The sequence below is a fragment of the Vulpes vulpes genome, chromosome 10 (genome assembly GCF_048418805.1).
Source record: "Vulpes vulpes isolate BD-2025 chromosome 10, VulVul3, whole genome shotgun sequence".
Classification (NCBI taxonomy): domain Eukaryota; kingdom Metazoa; phylum Chordata; class Mammalia; order Carnivora; family Canidae; genus Vulpes; species Vulpes vulpes.
The window spans coordinates 52,943,996-52,961,801 of record NC_132789.1 but is presented as its reverse complement, the minus strand read 5'-3'; the positions used below and the strand labels follow the sequence as shown (position 1 = coordinate 52,961,801).

At 40.8% G+C, this 17,806-nt stretch overlaps 1 long non-coding RNA gene and 1 pseudogene across 1 annotated transcript in view; both read left to right on the top strand.

The window, feature by feature from the left end:
* The window catches only part of LOC140594203 (uncharacterized), a 63,835-nt gene extending 46,029 nt beyond the window's left edge, over nt 1–17,806 (top strand). The window contains exon 3 of the long non-coding RNA XR_011994840.1: nt 17,625–17,806. This is a non-coding gene — a long non-coding RNA (uncharacterized lncRNA). The remainder of the gene's footprint in view (nt 1–17,624) is intronic.
* LOC112914963 (creatine kinase B-type-like) lies at nt 19–1,374 on the top strand (annotated as a pseudogene).

The window sequence follows — 17,806 nt, the reverse complement described above, 5'->3', positions numbered from 1 at the left end:
TAGCTATCATGCTGAAGCATGGTTACATTGGTAAATTTGAAATCACTGATGATCACAGAACTGGAAAGCTGTTGTGAACCTCATGAGGTTAAACAAGTGTGGAATGATCTAGGATATGATACACAAGAGTCGCCCCCGCCGCGCCCGGAGCTGCCGACCGGCGAGCGCCCCTTCCCCGCGCGGCCACCCGGCTGCCGCCCGCCACCGCCATGCCCTTCTCCCAACAGCCACAACACGTTGAAGCTCCGCTTCCCGGCCGAGGACGAGTTCCCCGACCTCAGCGGCCACAACAACCCCACGGCCGAGGTGCTAACCCCCGAGCTGTACGCGGAGCTGTGCTCCAAGAGCACCCCGAGCGGCTTCCCTGTGGACGACGTCATCCAGACCGGGGTGGACAGCCCGGGCCACCCCTACATCATGACCGTGGGCTGCACGGCAGGTGTTGAGTCATATGACGTGTTCAAGGAGCTCTTTGACCCCATCATCGAGGACTGGCTCGGCGGCTACAAGCCCAGTGATCAGCACAAGACCGACCTCAACCCCGCCAACCTGCAGGGCGGAGACAACCTGGGCCCCAACTATGTGCTGAGCTCGCGGGTGCGCACCATCGCAGCATCCACGGCTTCTGCCTCCCGCTCCCCACCCCCCCCCCACTCCCCACCCCACACCCCACACCCCCACACTGCAGCCACAGTGCATCTGAGAAGCTCGCTGTGGAAGCTCTGTCGAGCCTGGTCGGCGACCTGGCCAGTCCAAGTTGATGAGCAGCAGCTCATCGACAACCGCTTCCTCGTTGATAATCCCGTGTAGCCCCTGCTCCCGGTCTCCGGCATGGCCTGCGACTGGCAGGACGCTCGTGGCATCTGGCACAATGACAATAAGACCTTCTTGGTGTGGATCAACGAGGAAGACCACCTGCGGGTCATCTCCATGCAGAAAGGGGGCAACATGAAGGAGGTGTTCACTCATTTCTGTAACAGCCTCACCCAGGTTGAAACCTCTTCAAGTCAAAGAAGTACGAATTCACGTGGAACCCTCACCCTGGCTACATCCTCACCTACCCATCCAACCTGGGCACAGGCCTGCGGGCAGGTGTGAACATCAAGCTGCCCCACCTGGGCAAGCATGAGAAGTTCCTGGAGGTGCTCAAGCATCTGTGGCTTCAGAAACGAGGCACAGGTGTTGTGGACACAGCTACTGTGGATGGCATCTTTGATGTCTCCAGCACAGACCACCTGGGCTTCTCAGAGGTGGAGCTGGTACAGATGGTGGTGGATGGTGTGAAGCTGCTCATCGAGATGGACCAGCTGCTGGAGCAAGGCCAGGCCATCGATGACCTTGTGCCTGCCCAGAAATGAGGCCCCAGCCCGCATCTGCCACCACCACCAGCCCCACTGCTTCCTAACTTATTGCCCCAGCAGTGCCCGCCATGCACCCCTCTGATGTTCACCACTTGGCGGCTGAGCCCTTAGCCTCACTGGAGAGACTTCTGTCGCCCTTGGTAGAGTTTATTTTTGTGATGGCTAAGATGCTGCTGATGCTGAAATAAACTAGGGTTTCGGCCTGCAAAAAAAAGAAAAAAGAAAGAAAAAGAAAAAGATATACAACAAGAAAAACGGCAGAATAACCTGTTCCTATGCCCTTGGTTTGGTTTCATTATACTGATACTGGTATCATGGACTATGAAGAGACAAGATTAAAACACACAGGAGGGAAAATCCTGGAATTATTTATCTAGGGATGTAATACATACATGCAAATAAATGTCTCAATTGGGAAAAAAAAAAAAAAAAGGCAGATTTTGATTCAATAGTTCCAAGTAGAGGCCAAACAAGCTCCTTGGTGATACCAGGACTCCTGGGTTAGGGGCCTCATTTTGAGCAGCAGGTCAACAAACTTTTTCTGTTAAGAGCAAGATAGTAAATATGGTAGCTTTGTGAAATGAAATATATGTTCTCTGCTGCTACTGCCCAACTCTCCCAGTGTAGAACAGGAGCAGCCATAGACAACATGAAGCAAATGAGTGTGCTTATGTTCCAATAAAAGCATATTTACAAAAACCAGGGGCAGACTGGATTTGGCCTTTGGGCTATAGTTTGCCTATGGCTGATCGAATATGGTTAAAATCAGTATGTCATTCTTATAATGAACATCAGTGAGCTTGTCTCCTGAATTCCCAATAATTCCTTCATACATGATAACTTGCCCTCCCTATAGATCCACACACCCTCACCCACAATCTATATGAATTTAGGAGCAGAGCACCTACTGCCAGGTTCCCACAACAGGACTCTGACTCTAGACTCCAGCTGATTGGTTCAGAGTAGGTAGTGACACAACTCTTAAGGGGCATGATTCACATCCTATTCTAGAAAATGTGCTCCATGGATGACTTCTGCATAGAAAACAAGGTAAATGGCAACTTCTAGAGTTGTGCAACTTAGCTGAACTTCTCACCTGATGAAGTAGGCTACTTATAGTCTTTCCTCAAGATTCCGGTACTGAGTCTAGGAGATTATGTCCTCTGAAGAAAGAATATGTAAGTGGAAATGGAGCCCCTTTTTTAACCCTGTTGATTGGGATACAGAGAAATTTAGTAGTGAAAAGGAATGAAGAAGATATTCAGAGGGAAACAATGGTGAGAGCTGGTGAGAGGGCTTCCCAGGTTCTCGATAGCACTGTAGTCCTTGGCTTCAGGCATTTCTGAGGTCCAGATGCATCTTTGCCCTTGGATTCTATGAAAGGACCTGTATCCTTATATAAATTCATTTTTCTTTTGCTTAAAATCCAGTAGAATTCTGTTAAATGCAAGCAGCAGTCCTAATGGCATTAGGAAACAAGAGTACTTCGATCAAATTCAAATTTGGTAGGATTTTTTTTAATGTACAGATTATTTTAAGAGGACATATTTTTGTTTGAAATTGGATCTCCCTGACCATAGAGTATGTGAAATTTCATAAATATTAAAGTACATTTGTATTCTAGTGAGCTATATAGTACTAAATAATTTTGGGGGGTGCCTAGGTGACTCAGTTGGTTAAGCATCTGACTCTTGATTTCCACTCAGCTCGTGATCTCAGGGTTGTGAAATGGAGCCCTGTGTTGGGCTCCATGCTAAGTGAGGAGCCTGCTTGAGGTTCTCTCTCTCCCTATGCCCCACCTCCAAACTCCCACTCTGCTCACATGTGCTCTCTCTCTTTCTTTCTAAGAAGAAAAATAAAGAAAATAATTTTGTCAGTTGTGTAGTAATTCTCAGCCACTTGCCCTTCAGTTAAAGTTCAGTGGCAGAGAGAAAAAAACAAACTACTTCTTGAGGCAGAAAGGGTTTATTGCAAGGTATCTACCTGCTGAATCAGGGAGTCATCACTAGTAGCCACAAGCTTTGGAATCATGCCAACTTTTCCACATCAGGAAGCTACCTGCCAAATGAAGGAGTCATAATCTCTGCTTCCAGATCTAGACCAAACTGCTTCCCTCTAAACCATCGGGACCAGCAAGAAAGATGTCTCAAACTCTCCCTTTCTTTCCCCTCTTAACTCAGTTCATTTTCAGGTCCTAGGTGAATGCATTTGATTGAAGGAACCCAAATCTCATTCAAAACCCTAGCAGCAAAGGAGTCTGGAAAATGTAGTTTTAAGCTTTTTCAGTTTTCAACATTCCAGGGAGATACACTATAATGAGACTAGAACAGATGTTTAGTAGGCCAGTCCACAGAATCAGCCACACCCCTAATTGACCACACAGTTGTAAAACAAAAATTATATTTTTGTGAAGGAAATTTAAACATGAGTAAACAAACAATAACACAGTAGTTCATTGCATTTGTCAGACTGATGCTAGCATAATTCAGACTTTCCCTATTTTTGCCAGATAGTATTAGTTATGCATTTATTCCTACTTAGGCATCTGGAAAAGCTCTTAACATCTGAATGATTATGATGAGTAAAGAGATTTATTCATTCATTCATTTATGCAACAAATATGTTTTGAATGCCTGCTAAGTGCCAGGCATTGCTTCTGTGCTGCAGCTACAACAGGGAACAAAGGATGTTACATCTTACCAGGTCAAGATTCCCTGTGAAAATTCCCTCCAGCCTCTGTGAGGCTGAAAGGATTCAGGAGGTTCTGTTGACAGAGGCAAAAACAAAGCAATTACATTGGTGGATGACCCTCCAATATTTGGCCTTTAAACCCCAAAGGTACAAACATTTGCTCAAAGGATGCCAAGACATGTTAGCCAAATTTATTGACTTAAAAATCGAGTAAAAATCTATATTTAATATTTATTTTTTAAAAAAGCTTCTCTTGGCTGCCCGGGTGGCTCAGCAGTTTAGCACTGCCTTCAGCCCAGGGTGTGATCCTGGAGACCGGGGTTCGAGTCCCATGTCAGGCTCCCTGCATGGAATGGAGCCTGCTTTTCCCTATGCCTGTGTCTCTGCCTCTGTGTGTGTGTCTCATGAATAAATAAATAAAATCTTTTTAAAAATTAAAAGCTTCTCTTGACCAAATATCATCACTATTTGATGATCCTTAATAATTTTATCTTGTCTGTTATACTTTTATGCCACCTAATCTTTGGTAGTTTATAGTAAAAGAGCAAGTATAATTAATCTTTCCTTGTATTAACTCAGTTAAACACCATCTTTCATGGGTCAAATATTTATGCTAGTCTGTTTGTATTTTTTACTCCAATTTATATTGATGAAAAACTCTATAAAGTAAAATGCAGAGAAAAGTCAAAACAAAGTTCAGACACTTCTTAGAATCATGACTAATAAAATTACTGATTTGTGCCAAATTAAAAAGAAAAGGAAAAAAGAAAGAAACAAAGAAGGGTTCATAAATTTGCTGATTCATTCACTAAAGTATTTATTGAAAACCTATTCTATTAGTTATCTATTGCTTCATAGCAAATTACCCCAGAGCTTAGAGGCTTAAAACAACAATAATCATTTCTTATCTCTCAGGAAACAACTTAATGGGGTGGTTCTGGCTTAGATTATCTCATGAGGTTATAGTCAAATATCGGCCAAAATTGCAGGTATCTGAAGGCCTGACCAGCTAGAGGATCCACAATCAAGGTGCCTTCCTCCTCTGGGTGGCAAGCTGATGCTGGCAGTTAGTGGGAGGCCTCTGTTTCTCTCCCTGTGGGCCTTACCATAGAGTTTCTTGAGTGACCTCCCAGCAGGGCTTGGCTTCCTCTCAACAAGTGATCCAAGAGTAAGAAAGCACCAGGAAAAAGCTATATTCCTTCTATAACCTCAGAAGTCATATACCATCACTTCCACCACATTCTGTTAGAAGCAAGTTATAAGGTCTGGCCTATATCCAAAAGAAGAATTAGACTTCCACCTTGGAAAGGGAGAGTGTCAAAGCACTTGTAGACATTATTTTAAAACTACTATACCAGTTTTGTGCAAGTACTGGGATAAATGCAGGGAGACCATGTGTAAGTCTTCATGGCACTTAGACAAGAGGAGGAGAGAAGCTTTAATTAAATGAGCACACAAATGTGATAAACTCTGTGAAGGAAAGGTACACACAGTGATGAAAGAGAATAACAGGGGAACCTGGGGTATACTTGAAGTGTGATGTTTTAGTCAAAATCTGAAGGATAAATAAGAGCATTCCAGGCAGAGAGAAGGGCATGTGCCTCTTCCTGGCAAGGAAGAACATGGCAGGATGGAGGTTTTAAAAGGTGACTGTTCAGTCTGTAACAAAGAGGGCAATGAAGTGAAAGGAAGTTGGAGAGAGAGGCAGGGACCTACCACAAGTTGAGCTCTGGGTCCAAGTGACTGTTCCATGTGAATCTGAGGGCAGATGCCTTGGGCCATCTATTCCCCCCCTGCATACTACTTCTAGGACAGATGCATGTGAAGCTGCAGAGCCATACTACCATATTGTTGCCAAATCACCACAAGAAAGCTCCCCACTATGCTTGGCCAGTGTGTACTTCTTTTAACCGAGGAACTCTCAGGCTGTATCCCATTCAAAAGGACCACCTTAACTTTCTAATTCTCCTTCCCACCTGTTCTCTACATCCTCTCAACTGACTCAGCCCTCCTTCCTTGCCTGGCTCCCCAATCATTCCTTTGTATCTTCCTGCACTTCCATTCTGAAACCTACAAACCTCCTTAAATACCTATATCCCCAAGATTTTCTTAGACTGGAACCTTCACCTTCTGCCTAAATTGAAGCCTAGTGGCCCCTTGGGAACACCACATCCTCCAAAACTTTTTCTCCAACCTACTGTCTACTGAAGTTTGGAAGATGAGATCAGTATTCTCACCACCACACAGCTTCCAGTCCTTTACTATCTTTCCCTCTTGTAAAATAAAAATTATTGTGCCTTTGAAGTTTCACCCCATTCAACTATACCACTTTCCTTTCCTCCCAAAAAAACTATCATTTTTCAGCCTCTTGATCATGACCTGTCATTTTCGAAGGCTTTGGCGTGTGACTCAAAGCTTCCTTTCCTTTACAATTTCTATTGCCCTTATGGGCAGTACCAGTACCCATTTAGCAAAGCCATTCACTATCCCTGGCTCCCAGTTTCCTTGACCTCCTCATTGCCAGTGACAATTTTCTTCATTCCGTCTCAGCCTCCCATGTTCATGGTCACACAAAGACCTTGTCATCATTGGAATCTAACCACCTCCTAAATAATGTGTTCTAACATCTTATTCTTGAGAGGGCAAATATCACAGTGCCCTCTCGTTCCAGCTCATTTGTTTAAGAATCTCCATGGAAGGGATGCCCAGGGGCTCAGTGGTTGAGCATCTGCCTTTGGCTCAGGGCGTGATCCCAGGATCCAGGATCGAGTTCCGCATTGGGCTCCCTGCATGGAGCCTGCTACTCCCTCTGCCTATGTCTCTGCCTCTTTCTTTCTGTGTCTCTCATGAATAAATAAATAAAATCTTAAAAAAAAAAAAAAGAATCTCCATGGAAGCCATTCTTGGCTTTATTGGGACTTCCAACTAAATAGTTTTCCCCCATTCTGTCCATTCTTGTGTTTCTTTCTTGGCCTTAAACACGATCCATCTTTGTGATCATTCTCTTGCAAATACCCTCGACCTCTCTGCCACTTTTTCCTGGCAAGAAAATAATATATCTTCATGGGTTCTGGGACCTGGTATCTTCCTCTTTTGCCGTCTCAGAAAGCTTACTCTTGCCATTACCCCTGCTCTCACTCCCACTTTACCTTTCCTCACCCCAACTCCATCTCTTTAACTTCTCCCTCCATAGCAGAGACTGCTAACTGTTCACCAAACCTGTTTCCTCTTCTTCCTGAGCACATAACTAGACTAAATTTCCCAGCCTCCCTGGCACTTAGGTATGGTGTACTGAAGTGATATGTGCTACTTCTAGGCTAGATGCATAAAAACATCCAACAAATATCATCCATGTTCTTTCCCTTTTGTTGCTTGATGCAGACAAGCTTGGAACCAGAGAAGCCTTGTTGACAATGGGTGAGCCACAAGATGAAGGAAAATCTAGGTCCTAAAGTGCCGTTTGAAGGAGACCTAACTGCTTTAGATTTTAAGCTATCAAGACATAAACTTCTATCATGTTTGAGTCATTATGAATAATTGGGATAGTTTATATAGCAGCTGCTTTATCTTAACTAATACATATTTTACTGGATTGTTACCACTCAAACACGGGCTCAGCACTCCAACATGGGTTAGGACCTTCCACATAGAATAGGAAACCTCTCCCTTTTTTTTTTTTTTTTTTTTTTAGGAAATCCCTCCCTTGATATAATATCCTCTTAACAGCTACTACCCTCACTACTTCATCAAAATTTTCTCACCACGGTCATCAATTCCCTCCATATTGCCAAGTCCAATGGACACTTTTCAGTGGCCAACTTATTAGATTTTTCAGCAGTATCTGACTCAGCCAATCATTCTCTCCTTCTTGAAACACTTTTTCATACTTTCTGTGGCAACACACTCTTGGTTGCTCTCCTACCAACCATCTACTCTTTCTTCTTCGCTGGCTCATTTTCCTTGACCTGGGCTCTAAATGTTTTTATTGCACTTCTCATCTCACTCAAATGTTTTCCCCTACACAATCCCATCCACATCCACACCTTTAATAACTAGCTATACATCAACTCAAATTTTTATCTCCAACCTAGACCTCTTTTCTAAGCTCTGAACCTCTGTCTAACTCATTTCATGACATTGAGCATAGAACCAAGCATCCAGGCCCAGAGACATGAGAGTCCAAATCAAACAGAATAGATTGGACTAGTTGTGGATAAGATGAAGAACCTGGAGAATACACTTTAATAGCCCCTAGAGTACACAGCCTGGATGGATCACTGTAAAGGACTAATGAAACAGAGACACAGTAACAGCTATTTTATTTCATCCTTTGTCGATAATGCCCTTCCTCTAAATCAAAGAACTGATTCAGCCTACAAATCAGACTTGTAAATTTCCAAGAAATATTTAAATAATAGAGAATTTGTTTTTTTAACTAGACATTTGGGGAGATTTTAAACATTTGAAATTCTTTTTTGTTCAGTTAGAAACATAAACTTGTATTATGTATAATTTTATTTGTTCAAGATTACTATATTTTGTATATTATGTTTTAAAACATCTTAAATTCAAAATGTAAATTACAAAATGACCAACTTAAACTTTTTAAATTATTTAAAATATTTTAAAAATGGAGCCAATAAGCTGCAGAACCTTAAGAACAAAGTATTGTTTGCAGTAAAAGCAGTCAAAACTCACAAATAAAAGATGATGTCAATTTAGCAAAGTAGATGTAATTCAACTATCATATTGAGTCCCCCAGTCTACTAGAGTTACTCTTTAATATCCAAATACAAATTACTCAATAAATTGTCCACAGAATGTAGAAGTTTGTGACTTCCCAATGTTTTGTATATCCTTTGGGAAGGACTCATGTTTTCCTTCTCACTGATTCTTCTGTTCTCCAACTCATAATGACTTCCTTTGCTCATGGTTCTTCCTTAGACCTAGCCTTCCCATCTTTTCATTTCTTTTCCTCACCGCTCTACTCTGAGGTGCCCAGGCCTATTCCCCTAGTTGTCCCAAAACTCCAAATTCCTCTCATTTCTTGCTTTCTTTGGCAGACCAGTTCTGTTATCCCCAGTCCTCCTCTCCTCCAGGCATTTCTGGGCCCTCCCAAAACTCATACATTGTTTTCCTCAACAATAAGAACTATCTATCTGTGCCATGAATGCTATTCCTGTCCTAAAAGTGAAAATGAGCCATGATTTTTTTTTGAAGAGCAATTTTTCCCAGTACACAGAGAATATGATTTCCTTAACATCAAATATGCCTTTCCTCTGTACCTCAGTATATACTGTTCCCTCTGCCCAGAACTGCCCATACACTCCTCCCAATTCCCCTCATGGCATATACAACTTCAAATCTCACTCAGGCATCACTATGTTCTACACCTGATATGTGATTGCTGACTGAATAAATACATTAATTATGTCTTTTCAACTCTCAAAAATAAATGACATTCATTTCCAGAAAAGATCTTCAGGAAAAATAGACCAAAATGTACTTGGATTTAATCTAAAGGGTCTTATATTCTTTTTTTTTTTTTTTAATTGGAGTTCAATTTGCCAACATATAGCATAACACCCAGTAACAGTACTTAATGGGTCTTATATTCTAAGCTACCATTGCCACTAGTTTCTGCTTTTTCTGCTTTGTCTCTAAAATTTTTATTGGTTGCTCCAAGTTGAAGATTAGCCAAGATTGGAACATGCTTTTCTTTCCTTCCTCATATTCATTAAGTTCTTTAATTGATGTATTTCCAGAATGGAGCATGCTGCTTGTCAGAAACCCAGCTGCTTCCCTGTGGTCTGCGCAACATTTTTTTAAAGACCTTTCTGGCACATTGTCATTTGGGCAACATTTTTAAGTTTGCATTTCTGCTTCTGCAAGTGGAATAGCTGCAAGAGGAGCTATTGGTTAACACAGTGCTTTCGGTTTCTTTCTTTTTTTTTTTTAAGATTTAATTTTTTGAGAGATTGAGAGAGAGAGAACACACAAGCAAGGAGAGGGGCAGAGGGAGAGGGAGAAGCTGATTCTCCACTGAGTAGGGAGCCCAGAATGGGGTTCGATCTCAGGACCCTGGAATCATAACCCGAGCCAAAGGCAGACACTTAACGAGCTGAGCCCCCTGCTTTCAGTTTCTTAAACACTCTTCTCTAGATTATTTAGAAAAGGGCTGCTTTCACATTGGAAGTAAGAAGCAAATTGGAGAAAGGAATGCACACATTCATTTAGATTCAGTCTTAAGGGGGGAACAGATAATGCAATATGGCAGTGATACCATGATAGTTATTTATTATGCTACTAGTTCTATTCACCCAGAACATTCCTATGACCGTTACAGGTTACCAAAGCAAATGTTTCACCAGCCTCAGTCTTCTCCAAAATGTCATATCAATAACCTGTAATGTATTGGGTGTTTTGTTGTTCCCTTTTCAATACATTATAAATGTGAAAGATATCTATTCTCAATATGTTTATCATTTCTTGTTCCTGAAAACGTTTTATCTATTTATACCACAATACACAGAGATTCTTGCCTTTTTGCTTACACAGATTTTATTATCTAGTCAAAATCTGACTCTAAAAGAGGCTTATTCAAACTTGACTGTTGAGAAAACAGGAGAATATACAAGGTAGTGATTACTACATGGACTTTGGAATCAACAAATGCCTCTACATACTGGACAAGTCATTTTAATTCTATGAACTCTACAAAGCTATATTATAAAATGGAGGGACAGCATATTAACTACTTCAATTAATGACTGTAAGAACCAAATAAGATAAGATTTGTGACATAGCAAGCATAGAGCCTGAAACACAGCAGGGGCTTAAACAAAAGTTACTACCATTACTACTACTACTACTATTGTTACTATTGTCGTTGAGCCCTGTCATGCAATTTTATTAACTATACATTTTTTCCAGTTTCACTGAAAAATAATTGATATACATCACCGTGTATGTTTAGGGCATACAGCATGATGGTTTGATTTATGTATATTGTGAAATGATTACCACAGAAAGAGAGGCAGAGACACAGGCAGAGGAAGAAGCAGGCTTCCTGCAAGGAGCTCGATGCAGGACTTGATCCCAGACCCCTGGGATCACACCCTGAGCCAAAGGCAGATGCTCAACCACTGAGCCACCCCAGGCGTCCTTATTGTGGTCCTTTTAGAATCTGAAAAAATTCTGCTGTTCCAAATACCTCAAAGTTCTTTTTTAAAAAAAATTTTATTTATGATAGTCACAGAGAGAGAGAGAGAGAGAGAGAGAGAGGCAGAGATATAGGCAGATGGAGAAGCAGGCTCCATGCACCTGGAGCCCGACATGGGATTCGATCCTGGGTCCCCAGGATCGCGCCCTGGGCCAAAGGCAGGCGCCAAACTGCTGTGCCACCCAGGGATCCCTACCTTAAGGTTCTTTATCAGTTTTGATCATTGGCATCCCAGAAAAATGTATAAGCAGTAAATACCCTTTTTTCATAGATGATTTGTTCATAAAATCTTGTATAAAAGCTAAATGTATGAAAATTTAACTTTATCAAGGAAGGGAAAGAGATCAGATCTATCTTTAATAAGCAAATATATATGTAAATATATATTTATGTGTATGTATAAATATATATAAATGCATATCATCTCTATATCTCTGATTATATATTTCCAGCATTTTTAAACTATTCTTTAATTTTTTTCCCTTTGAAATCAACACAAAATGAACTGAGTTAACACTAATGGGCATTCAAGTGAGAATAAAGAGCACTTTCAGGTGAAACAGATGGTAGCCATTTTATCTCAACTGCAATATGTTTATAAGACATACACATTTGATCACCACTACCAGCAATTTCACCTTTTCATTTTCCATTTACTTATGTAAAATATCAGCAAAATGCACAAAAAAATTCAGTTAGGCTAACAGTGCTGTACCCACAAAGATGGCAAAAATCAAACTGTTGCTTGATACACGCAATAGATCCAAAATGTTCACTTATCAGCAGATATGCAAACATTCAAAATGTTTTATTTAGAGATATCAGTGTAATCTACAAAAGTATGGCTTGCAGTTAATTCAGGAACTACCCCTCTGCTCTTTTGACAATGTTTCTAAAGTTAATGCCACTAATACTTTTTGCAACAATTATTCTCCTGAGGATTTTAATGGGCAACTCTTTTTAATAAGGGAGCAGAGAACTTCTGGGCAGAAAATGCTAGGAAATGCAAGAATATCATGTCCATAGCCATGAAGGATTCTTGATGTGTGCAGTCAGCACTAATACATAAGGCGTATAACCATTCAGATATAAATTGGAAATATATATTTCATGTGCCAATATTGGCAAATGTCTTGTTTTGATTGTTTTTGTTTTTATTTTTGTTTTGCCTCTCAGAAAAACTTTCAGTTTGGAAATATTTTTATACCAGAATTTCCCTAGACCTCACCAATCTATAGGTATAAATGACATCACATTAACAGATATAACCCACATTGTACTGGCTCAGGCCCACATACAAGTCCATGGGCAACTAGATTGACAGATGACCTAGGAGACTGGGTTACCTATGCTGGTTTATTAAACGGTTACAATGTGAACAAAAGGAGCAGCAGAAAATCTGAGTACTTGGCAGAAGCATGAGTATTGCTACTTGAGGGGGTAGGGGAAGTTCAAGCTTAAGGGTATGATGGAACAATGCAGAAAGACAATTTCCGGGGATCCCTGGGTGGCTCAGCGGTTAGGTGCCTACCTTTGGTCCAGGGTGTGATCCTGGAATCCCGGGATCAGGTCCCACATCAGGCTCCATGCATGGAGACTGCTTCTCCCTCTGCCTGTGTCTCTGCCTCTCTCTCTCTCTCAGTCTGTGTCTCTCATGAATAAATAAATAAAATATTTTTTAAAAAGTCAATTTCCTGACCCAATTTTCCCCAATAATACAAAGTTACATATTAAGGAACATAATAAGGAAAACACCAAGTCATAAACCCAAACCATAAGCAGCATCAACTTTAAACCCAACCGAGAAACAACCTACAACAGTTTGGTACCCATTGCTGTCTGGGAGACTTTCCACACACAAGCTTCTGGCACAGAAGATGATGTCCCAACAATAAGCACTTCTAGCCTTGAGGGAGTCTCAAGTCATCACCACTATTCCATGAGGCACCATGGCCAGTGCTAGCACACAGAGGAACTAGAACCCTCCTGTGCAGAAGCATTTTTCACTTGAGAACAACACCTCCAAACTATTAAAGCTAGAAGTCAATAACATGGAAAGTAAAAATGCTGTGCGTAGGTTATTGGGTATAAGAATGAAATGAGGGGCTCCTGCATGGCCTAGTTGGTTAAGCGTCTGCCTTCCACTCAGGTCATGATCCCATGGTCCTAGGATCAAGTCCCACATTGGGCTCCCTGCTCGGTGGGGAGTCTGCTTCTCCTTCTCCCTCTCAAATGCTCTCTCTCAAATAACTAACTAACTAAATAAATAAATAAATAAACAAACAAAATCTTTTTTTAAAAAAATAGTGAAATGAGCATTTCACTTGTGAAATATGCATTTTACTTGCAGCCATTGATTCCTAGACCCATGTATTCTGGTTATGGGGGGAAAGTACTATATAATTATCTCTGATTCAAAACATATACTGCAGAACCACATTGTTTCAGAGTGTTTTCTCCCAGATAATATCAAAACTGAATCTTTAGTAATCCATTCTACCTTTTCATTGAGCTAGCTACTTCTAGGTAATGGCATATGTAGTAAGACCAGCTGATTTTGGGGGCATGAGCGTACTACTTATGGACAGAATACTATAACAGTGGATAAGGCATTCTCAAGAAAGTTTACAGACAGTGGAGCTGATAAAACATTACCAGCAGGGTTGGAAAATCCATATCATAATATATTCTTTCCCTTGAGGATGAATTTATGACCTTTCCAGGATGGATGAGATATGATGTATTCAGCCTGCCATCAGGTAATTGGCTTTTCCCCCTATGGAATGCTGCCATACTGGGGACTTAGTGTTGACATCATGTTAGCAGATTAGGTACTCAAAAGTCACAATAGTTAAGTCAGCTTCCTTAAGGGGAAGTCCATGTTTTTGAGCCCACAAAGGTATTTCATCTCTACCATCATAACCACATTATCCATGAGTTCATTAAACAAGCACTGGGGTAAATGATGAAAGGTCATAGATTTGCTCTAAAATCCTAGAGGTCTATATTATATTTCTCCTACTAGTGCTTACCTAATGTTTTATTCACCATCCTTATTTGCCGGAGACCCTCGAGTATCATTGGATAAGAATGATAGAACCAAATAGAAGAGACCAAATAGAAGAACATCTTACTCTACAGCCTGGACATGTTGCAGAGTCTTTTCTTGCCCTGTTCCCCATTTTAAAATGGCAGCCTTATGGGTTATTCCTTAGATGATTCCAATTCAAAATATGGTGTATATTACCTCCAAAATCTAAAAAGGCCTACCAATCATTGTGATTCTTCTGTCATAGTAGGCTATGCATCAACCTTTCTGTCACCTTGGAAAGGATATCTCAACATGCTCCATCCAGTCTACTGGATTCCCAGAAACTTCATTGAGATACAGACTCTATGGTTTTTCTTACACTTCATGTTTCTATATATCTTATAAGGCTTCCAAATTAAACACTAGTTTCCAATTATCAGATACAAGCAGCATAATATCTTCAGCGTAATGGACAAGTGTGATATTTTGTGGACTATCAAAACAATCAAGATATCTGCTAACTAAAATATGGCAGAAATTGAAAACTGATGTAGCACTGAGACAGACAATAAATGTGTACTGTTGGGGATCCCTGGGTGGCTCAGCGGTTTAGCGCCTGCCTTTGGCCCAGGGCACGATCCTGGAGTCCCGGGATCGAGTCCCACAACGGGCTCCCGGCATGAAGCCTGCTTCTCCCTCTCCCTCTGCCTGTGTCTCTGCCTCTCTCTATGTCTATCATAAATAAATAAAATCTTTTAAAATAAATAAATAAATGTGTACTGTTGACATTGCCAGGTGAAAGTAAGCCACTTAGGAACACCTGGCTGGCTCAGTGGAGCATGTGACTCTTGATCTCAAGGTCATGACTTCAAGCCCCATGCTGAATTGAGAGATTACTTAAAAATAAAATCTTAAAGAAAAAAGTAAACCACTTATGGTTGTTCTTACAACCTGGTGTAGAGAAGAAAGAATTAGTCATGTAACAAGTACTAGGGGCTTGTGATTTGTTCCAGTAAAGAAATTCTTTTACAATAGATGCTGCAGGGGCACCTGGGTGGTTTAGTCAGTTAAGCATCTGCCTTTGGCTCAGGGCATGATCCCAGGGTCCTGGGATTGAGCCCCATGTCGGGCTCCCTGCTCACTGGGGAGCCTGCTTCTCACTCTCCCACTCCCCTGCTTGTGCTTTCTCTCAAATAAATAAAATCTTTTTAAAAAATAATAGGAGCTGCAATTGAAGTCACACCCTAATTAAGTTTATTGAAATCTACAGTCATTCTCCAATATCTATTCTACTTTTGCCTAGGCCAAACAAGTGAATTAAATGCTAAATATCACCATTCTTGCATGTTTCTAGTATTTGATGTTCCATTAATCTCTGCATTTCCCCTCAGAAATGTACCATTGCTTCTTGTTTACTATCTTGGTAGGAAGAATTTCCAGGGGCTTCCACATAGCTATTTCTACTATAATGACCTTGTCCCATGGATTACAGAGCCCATGTAGTGATTTTGCCTCTGGTCAAGTATGTCTATTACAATTATTCCTTCAGGAACTAGAGAAATAACTACAGGGTGGATCCATGGACCAATTGGTCCCATACTTTAGTGGCTTACAATGGCATTTTGGGCTCCCAGGAATTAACATCAATTCAAAGGTATTATCTAATCATCTGTCAAAGTTCTGAGTATTTCCTTTTCTCCTGTGCTGTCACTCTAGTAAATGATATCAGGTTATCTTTAGAAAGGGCTCAGGAGGAAAATTCATATTATATACTTGTGACAATTCTATATGGTTCTTCTGAAAGGGACCGAGACTCCCCTTCAATCCAGAGGCAAACAATAACCTACTTTCTGTCTCTATGGATTTGCCTAAGCTGGAAATTTCATATAAACATAATTATATAACATGTGACCTTTCTGTCTGGCTTTTTTCAGTTAGCATAATGTTCTCAAAGTTCATCCAAGTTGTAGCATGTATCAGTACTTCATTTATTTTTATTAAGATTTATTTATTTATTTATTGTATTTATTTTAGAGAGAGAGGGAGAGGGCATGAGTAGGGGGAGGAGCAGAGGGAGAGAATCTTCAGGTGGACTCCCCACTGAGCATGGAGCCCCTCATGGGGCTCAATCTCACAACCCATGAGATCATGACTTGAGTCAAAACTAAGTCAAATGTGTAACTGACTGAGCAACTCAGGCACTCCAGTACTTCGTTTCTTTTAATGGCTGAAGAATATTCTATTGTATTAATAATATCAAATTTTGTTTATCTACTCATCAGTTGAGAGACATTTGGGTTGTTTCCACTTTTTGACTGCTGTGAATAATACTGCTATGAATATTCACATACAAGTTTTTGTGTGAATATAAGTTTTCATTTCTCTTGAGTACATACATGTGAGTGGAATTGCTGGGTCATATGGCAACTCTAACTTTTTTGCGGTACTTCCAAACTGTTTTCCACAGCTGCTACATTTTATGTTCTCACCAGCAATGTATGAAGATTCTGGTTTCTCCACACCTTCACCTACACTTGTTATTTTCCACTTAAAAATATTATTATAACCATCTTTGTGGGTACAAAGTGGTATCCCACTATGATTTTAATTTGCAGTTCCCTAATGACTAATGATATTATGTATCTTTGGAGAAATGTCTATTTACATCCTTTGCCCTTGTAAAAAAAAATTCAGTTACAGGCAGCCCAGGTGGCTCAGCAGTTTAGCACTGCCTTCAGCCCAGGGCATGATCCTGGAGCCCCAGGGTCAAGTCCCGTGTAGGGCTCCCTGCATGGGGCCCACTTCTCCCTCTGCCTGTGTCTCTGCCTCTCTCTGTGTCTCTCATGAATAAATAAATAAAATATTTTATATAAAATCTTTTTTTAAAAAAAATTCAAGTCTTTTCTTTTTGTTGTTGACTTAAAAGAGTTCTTTATTCTAAATATTACATCCTTAACAGATATATTATTTATTTATTTTCCTCTCTTTTTTTTTTTTTTTTTAATTTATGATAGTCACAGAGAGAGAGAGAGAGAGAGGCAGAGACACAGGCAGAGGGAGAAGCAGGCTCCATGCACCGGGAGCCCGACGTAGGATTTGATTCCGGGTCTCCAGGATCGCGCCCTGGGCCAAAGGCAGGCGCTAATCCACTGCGCCACCTAGGGATCCCCAGATATATTATTTAAAAGTATTTTCTCTATTCAGTGGCTTGTCTTTTCACTTTTTTGGTAATGTCATTTGAACCACAAAAGATTTTAATTCTGTTTTTATTTTTATTTTTTTAAGATCTTAATTTTGATAAATTAAACTTCTCTTCCAGGGATCCCTGGGTAGCTCAGCGGTTTGGCGCCTGTCTTTGGCCCAGGGCACGATCCTGGGGCCCCGGGATCGAGTCCCACGTCGGGCTCCTGGCATGGAGCCTGTCTCTCCCTCTGCCTGTGTCTTTGCCTCTATGTCTATCATAAATAAATAAAATATTAAAAAATAAAAAAAATAAACTTC